We start from the raw sequence: 9,011 nt of genomic DNA on the forward strand, positions 1-9,011 counted from the left end.
CTTTCAAAGCACTCAGTGAAGAACTTTCGGAGATTAGCGATTATGAACAAACGAACATTTCCATTTTTATTTATATAAATAGTATGTATATAAACACCCGCTCAGGTGCGAATGGAACGTTGTGTCTTTCAAAGCACTCAGTGAAGAACTTTCGGAGATTAGCGATTATGAACAAACGAACATTTCCATTTTTATTTATATAGAAGATGGAAAAGTGTGTCTGACAAACGTGATTAAGTTTTATGACAAAGTTATTAAAATAAGAAAGGAAAATGAAGGCTGAGTAGACTGTACTTTTCAAGGCTTTCAAAAGTCATTTGACATAGTTCCCCATGAAAGACTGTTGTACAAGATATAGAATCAGGCTGGGATAACTGGGACAACCCAGTACTGGTTAAGGGAGTAACTGATGAACAGGGAACAAAGAGTCACAGTCAAAGAGGAGGTTTCAAGCTGGAGGAATGCAACAAGTGGGATTCCACAAGGCTCTATCCTGGGACCGCTGCTGTTTCTAATTTGTATGAATGACTAACCCGAGGTAGTGAGTTCTGACACGTCAGTGTTTGCTGGTGATGCAAGGCTGATCATCAGCCTTGCATCCCTCATCGTCAAAACATGAGGGATGCAGAAAGTTACAGAAAGACCTTGATGAACTTCAGAAGTGGTCAAACAATTGATTGTTGAACTCCAATCCCAACTGTAAGGTAATGATGACGGGAAAGAGAGAGAGGAGAGGAGCTACACCACACGGGGAAGGCAGCTACACCACACGGGGAAGGCAGCTACACCACACGGGGAAGGCAGCTACACCACACGGGGAAGGCAGCTACACCACACGGGGAAGGCAGCTACACCACACGGGGAAGGCAGCTACACCACACGGGGAAGGCAGCTACACCACACGGGGAAGGCAGCCACACCACACGGGGGAAGACAGTCACACCACACGGGGAAGGCAGCTACACCACACGGGGAAGGCAGCTACACCACACGGGGAAGGCAGCTACACCACACGGGGAAGGCAGCTACACCACACGGGGAAGGCAGCTACACCACACGGGGAAGGCAGCTACACCACACGGGGAAGGCAGCCACACCACACGGGGGAAGACAATCACACCACACGGGGAAGGCAGCTACACCACACGGGGAAGGCAGCTACACCACACGGGGAAGGCAGCTACACCACACGGGGAAGGCAGCTACACCACACGGGGAAGGCAGCTACACCACACGGGGAAGGCAGCTACACCACACGGGGAAGGCAGCCACACCACACGGGGGAAGACAGTCACACCACACGGGGAAGGCAGCTACACCACACGGGGAAGGCAGCTACACCACACGGGGAAGGCAGCTACACCACACGGGGAAGGCAGCTACAGGGATCAGAAGGAGGGAAGGATCTGGGAGTGGATATAATCCCGACACTCACACAGGAGACACACACAAACAGGATAACATCAGCAGCATGAGGCACGCTGGCATGTATAAGAACATCCCTTAGGAACCTGAATAAGGGGCTTTCAAAACAAGCTACACAACACGTGTTAGACCACCACTGGAATACGCAGCACCGGCACGGAACCCAGACCTTGGGAAGAATTAAGCCATATGTGCAAAGGGTACAAAGGTTTGCAAGAAGACTGATACCAGAGCTGAGAGGGCTCAGCTGCGAACATAAGTTAATGAAACTAAATCTCTACATCCCGAGAGAGGATGGAAGGAACAGAGGGGATATGATCACAACTTACAAGATACTCAGGAGAATAGATAAGGTGGACAAGGATAGGCTCATCAGACTGAGAGAAAGCCGGACAAGAGGACACAGGTGGAAGCTGGAAGCGCTAATGAGCCGAAGGGACTGAAGTACTCGTCAACGGGGCGGGAACTTAACAAGTAAGATGCTCTACAAGAAGGTGTGGAAGCCACCTCCATCAACGACTTTACTTATTCGACAAAGAATTCGAAAGTCAGAATAGGTCAGCTGGAACCCAAAAGGTATTGAAGGGTAGTAGGCGGGGGCATAAAAAGCCAGACCTCACTCCCCCGGTGACAGTGATAGGACAGTGTGGACAGGTAAGTACACACCCAAAGAGATTGACAGACAGGAAATGAGGTGAGAAAATAAGCATGTGACCGACCTGTCAGGAGTGAGGTGCTCCGGGCCGCGGACCCCGCCTCCATGCTCTCAACACTGTGATGACTGATGTATCTGTAATGGTATTATATCCGGCCCCCCTGCTCTCTTTCTCTCTCTCTTTCTCTTTCTCTCTCTCTCTCTCTCTCTCTCTCTCTCTCTCTCTCTCTCTCTCTCTCTCTCTCTCTCTCTCTCTCTCTCTCTCTCTCTCTCTCTCTCTCTCTCTCTCTCTCTCTCCCCTTCTCCCTCTCTCTTTTCCCCCCTTTCTCTTTCTCTCTCTTTCTTTCCGCTGCCGTAGGCCCGGAGACCGGGACACAACATTAATTTCATACCGTTATCGGTAATTTCTGTCACACGAAGAAAAATTACTCGACGCGTGACAGCGTCCGCCCCCCCCCCCCCCCCCCCCCACCCGTACGCACCGTCACCGCCAGGGACGGAGAGTCCACTCTACATTTAGACACAAAGGCGTAAGAAGAGACAGAGAGAGATGGACAGACAGACAGTACTAATGGAACTAAAACTATAGCAGCGCCTGAGGCTGAGTGGACAGCATGCTGGGCAAATAATCATGTGGTCCGGGGTTCGATTCCTGGCGCCGGCGAGAAACAACGGGCTGAGTTTCTTTCACCCTGATGCCCCTGTTACGTAGCAGTAAATAGGTACCTAAGATTTAGACAGTTGTTACAGGCTGCTTCCTTGTGTGTGTGGGGGGGGGGGGGGGTAGGGGAGGGAGTTGTTAGTTAGTAATTAGTAACAATTGATTGACAGTTGAGAGGCGGGCCTAAAGAGCAGAGCTCAACCCCCACAAGCACAACTAGGTGAATACAACTAGGTGACTACAGACGCCGTCCCAGTAATGTTTGGGACGATCAAGTGAGAATCTGTTCAGGAGCGTGTATAGGGGTGCAGGGGTAGTGTCCTCGTCCGGGCTCACCCGTCCAGGTGCTGGCCTTAACCACACTCACCCAACAGTTTATTCATCAGCCACTGTGCAACGCGGATGGTAAATGTTTGTAGGCGTGTATACGTATGTATGAATGTATATGTTTGCATGTGTTTATTTCTGCATGAATGTATATGCAAACACTAAACATTGGAGACTTTTGTATTTCCTATCACCCTGGGACACTATCATACCCTGGGACACTATCATACCCTGGGACACTGTCACACCATGGGACACTGTCACACCCTAGGACACTGTCATATCCCTGGGACACTGTCACACCCTGGGACACTGTCATACCCTGGGACACTGTCACACCCTGGGACACTGTCATACCCTGGGACACTGTCACACCCTGGGACACTGTCATACCCTGGGACACTGTCACACCCTGGGACACTGTCATACCCTGGGACACTGTCACACCCTGGGACACTGTCACACCCTGGGACACTTTCATACCCTGGGACACATTCATACCCTGGGACACTGTCATACCCTGGGGACACTATCATACCCTGGGACACTGTCACACCCTGGGACACTGTCATACCCTGGGGACACTATCATACCCTGGGACACTGTCACACCCTGGGACACTTTCATACCCTGGGACACTTTCATACCCTGGGACACTATCATACCCTGGGACACTATCATACCCTGGGACACTACCATACCCTGGGACACTGTCACACCCTGGGACACTTTCATACCCTGGGACACTATCATACCCTGGCACACTATCATACCCTGGGACACTATCATACCCTGGGACACTATCATACCCTGGGACACTGTCATACCCTGGGACACTATCATACCCTGGGACACTGTCACACCCTGGGACACTTTCATACCCTGGGACACTATCATACCCTGGGACACTGTCATACCCTGGGACACTATCATACCCTGGGACACTGTCACACCCTGGGACACTTTCATACCCTGGAACACTGTCATACCATGGGACACTATCATACCCTGGGACGCTGTCACACCCTGGGACACTATCATACCCTGGGACACTGTCATACCCTGGGACACTATCATACCCTGGGACACTGTCACACCCTGGGACACTATCACACCCTGGGACACTATCATACCCTGGGACACTATCATACCCTGGGACACTATCATACCCTGGGACACTATCATACCCTGGGACACTATCATACCCTGGAACACTATCATACCCTGGGACACTATCATACCCTGGGACAATATCATACCCTGGGACACTATCATACCCTGGGACACTATCATACCCTGGGACACTATCATACCCTTGGACACTATCATACCCTGGGACACTATAATAACCTGGGACACTATCATTCCCTGGGACACTATTATACCCTGGGACACTATCATACCCTGGGACACTATCATACCCTGGGACACTATCATACCATGGAACACTATCATAACCTGGGACGCTGTCACACCCTGGGACACTATCATACCCTGGGACACTATCATACCCTTGGACACTGTCACACCCTGGGACACTATCACACCCTGGGACACTATCATACCCTGAGACACTATCATACCCTGGGACACTATCATACCCTGGGACGCTGTCACACCCTGGGACACTATCATACCCTGGGACACTATCATACCCTGGGACGCTGTCACACCCTGGGACACTATCATACCCTGGGACACTATCATACCCTGGGATACTGTCACACCCTGGGACACTATCACACCCTGGGACACTATCATACCCTGAGACACTATCATACCCTGGGACACTATCATACCCTGGGACACTATCATACCCTGGGACACTATCATACCATGGAACACTATCATACCCTGGGACGCTGTCACACCCTGGGACACTATCATACCCTGGGACACTATCATACCCTGGGCCACTGTCACACCCTGGGACACTATCACACCCTGGGACACTATCATACCCTGAGACACTATCATACCCTGGGACACTATCATACCCTGGGACGCTGTCACACCCTGGGACACTATCATACACTGGGACACTATCATACCCTGGGACGCTGTCACACCCTGGGACACTATCATACCCTGGGACACTATCATACCCTGGGATACTGTCACACCCTGGGACACTATCACACCCTGGGACACTATCATACCCTGGGACACTATCATACCCTAGGACACTATCATACCCTGGGACACTATCATACCCTAGGACACTATCATACCCTGGGACACTATCATACCCTGGAACACTATCATACCCTTTGACACTATCATACCCTGGGACACTATCATACCCTGGGACACTATCATACCCTGGGACACTATCATACCCTGGGACACTATCATACCCTGAGACACTATTATACCCTGGGACACTATCATACCCTGGGACACTATCATACCCTGGGACGCTGTCACACCCTGGGACACTATCATACCCTGGGACACTATCATACCCTGGGACACTATCATACCCTGGGACACTATCATACCCTGGGACACTATCATACCCTGGGACACTATCATACCCTGGGACACTATCATACCCTGGGACACTATCATACCCTGGGACACTATCATACCCTGGGACACTATTATACCCTGGGACACTATCATACCCTGGGACACTATCATACCCTGGGACACTATCATACCCTGGGACACTATCATACCCTGGGACACTATCATACCCTGGGACACTATTATACCCTGGGACACTATCATACCCTGGGACACTATCATACCCTGGGACACTATCATACCCTGGGACACTATCATACCCTGGGACACTATCATACCCTGGGACACTATCATACCCTGGGACACTATCATACACTGGGACACTATCATACCCTGGGACACTATCATACCCTGGGACACTATCATACCCTGGGACACTATCATACCCTGGGTCGCTGTCACACCCTGGGACACTATCATACCCTGGGACACTGTCACACCCTGGGACACTGTCACACCCTGGGACACTATCACACCCTGGGACACTTTCATACCCTGGGACTCTATCATACCCTGGGACACTATCATACCCTGGGACACTATCATACCCTGGGACACTATCATACCCTGGGACACTATCATACCCTGGGTCGCTGTCACACCCTGGGACACTATCATACCCTGGGACACTATCACACCCTGGGACACTGTCACACCCTGGGACACTATCACACCCTGGGACACTTTCATACCCTGGGACTCTATCATACCCTGGGACACTATCATACCCTGGGACACTATCATACCCTGGGACACTATCATACCCTGGGACACTGTCACACCCTGGGACACTATCACACCCTGGGACACTATCATACCCTGGGACACTATCATACCCTGGGACACTATCATACCCTGGAACACTATCACACCCTGGGACACTATCATACCCTGGAACACTATCATTCCCTGGGACACTATCATACCCTGGGACACTATCATACCCTGGGACACTATCATACCCTGGGACACTATCATACCCTGGGACACTATCATACCCTGGGACACTATCATACCCTGGGACACTATCATACCCTGGGACACTATTATACCCTGGGACACTATCATACCCTGGGACACTATCATACCCTGGGACACTATCATACCCTGGGACACTATCATACCCTGGGACACTATCATACCCTGGGACACTATCATACCCTGGGACACTATCATACCCTGGGACACTATCATACCCTGGGACACTGTCATTCCCTGGGACACTATCATACCCTGGGACACTGTCATACCCTGGGACACTATCATACCCTGGGACACTGTCATACCCTGGGACACTATCATACCCTGGGACACTGTCATACCCTGGGACACTGTCATACACTATAATTATACTTATAAAGAGGTTCTCCTAAAGAGGTTCTCGTAAAGAGGTTCTGGTAAAGAGGTTCTGGTAAAGAGGTTCTGGTAAAGAGGTTCTGGTAAAGAGGTTCTGGTAAAGAGGTTCTTGTAAAGAGGTTCTCGTAAAGAGGTTCTCCTAAAGAGGTTCTCCTAAAGAGGTTCTCGTAAAGAGGTTCTGGTAAAGAGGTTCTTGTAAAGAGGTTCTCGTAAAGAGGTTCTCGTAAAGAGGTTATCGTAAAGAGGTTCTCATAAAGAGGTTCTGGTAAAGAGGTTCTCCTACAGAGGTTCTCCTAAAGAGGTTCTCCTAAAGAAGTTCTCGTAAAGAGGTTCTCGTAAAGAGGTTCTCCTACAGAGGTTCTCATAAAGAGGTTCTGGTAAAGAGGTTCTGGTAAAGAGGTTCTCCTAAAGGGGTTCTCCTAAAAAGGTTCTCGTAAAGAGGTTCTCGTAAAGAGGTTCTCGTAAAGAGGTTCTCGTAAAGAGGTTCTCGTAAAGAGGTTCTCGTAAAGAGGTTCTCGTAAAGAGGTTCTCGTAAAGAGGTTCTCGTAAAGAGGTTCTCGTAAAGAGGTTCTCGTAAAGAGGTTCTCACTAGAATTTCACTCAAACACAATTTACATAATTGTTCTCATCGGCCAAAAACAATCCATGTCATAAATTGACCCAGAAAATCCCTCCATCACAACTTGTTCAGCGGCTGTAATCCCCACCGTAAAAAAATCCGTCAGTTTGCATTAGAAAAGTTATAATAGGTCATTAATCACCTGGTGGGGGGAGGGGGTAGGGGGAAATGGGGCGCTTGTTTGGTCACGGTCTGCTGCTAAGGGGCCTGGGTAGGGGGCGGAGGGGAGGAAGGGGAGGGGAAGGGAGAGGAAGGGAAGGGAAAGGGAGAGAGAAAGAATGGGTACAATAGGGAGAGAGAGAGAGAGAGATTGAAAAGTGGACGCAACTCGGTGAAGATGAAAGGCAAGATGGAAGTCATAAGGAAAAATACCTGTAGCAAGGATACTCAGTTCTTTGAGAGGCTGAGCGCTCTAGGAACCAAGTGTCTTAAGGCTGAATGGGAGTCAGACGATCCTTTCTAGACGTCTTAGTAATGGGGAGTAGGAGCTCGCTAAGCGTGACCGTGTTCAGGAGAGATACACGTGAAGGTAACTCATTACTTCAGCAATCATGCTAAGAGAGTCAAAAGTTGTGTGTGTGCGATTTCTGTACAGTCTGTGGCTGAGTGGTTATAGTACCGGACATGTCAAAGGGGTATGGAGGCCCTGGCTGACCGGTTTCGAATCCTTCAGGGGTAAAGACATTTTTATGCATGTTGGCTTGTGAACCATTCGACATTGACATATATATATATATATATATATATATATATATATATATATATATATATATATATATATATATATATATATATATATATATATATATATATATATATATATCATGTAACAACCCATATGTAACTTCTTTTTTGTAACAAAGTTCAAATAAAGTAAATATATATGTGTACATACAAAAGAATGGGGTGGTAGGAGAAGATAATATTAGTGTTCAGTGAGAAACCACAAGGTCTCCTCTGAATACTTTTTATTTTCTTCTCCGAGGCTATGGGTCCCCACATTGGCACCAGAGGTGGTACCCTCACAAACCACATAAAAAAAAAAAAAAAAAAATATATATATATATATATATATATATATATATATATATATATATATATATATGTCGTACCTAGTAGCCAGAACGCACTTCTCAGCCTACTATGCAAGGCCCGATTTGCCTAATAAGCCAAGTTTTCCTGAAATAATATATTTTCTCAATTTTTTTTCTTATGAAATGATAAAGCTACCCATTTCATTATGTATGAGGTCAATTTTTTTTATTGAAGTTAAAATTAACGTAGATATATGACCGAACCTAACCAACCCTACCTAACCTAACCTAACCTATCTTTATAGGTTAGGTTAGGTAGCAGGAAAAGTTAGGTTAGGTTAGGTAGGTTAGGTTAGGTAGGTTAGGTAGTCGAAAAAAACATTAATTCATGAAAACTAGGCTTAT

Source organism: Procambarus clarkii, chromosome 48, assembly GCF_040958095.1.
Source record: "Procambarus clarkii isolate CNS0578487 chromosome 48, FALCON_Pclarkii_2.0, whole genome shotgun sequence".
Classification (NCBI taxonomy): domain Eukaryota; kingdom Metazoa; phylum Arthropoda; class Malacostraca; order Decapoda; family Cambaridae; genus Procambarus; species Procambarus clarkii.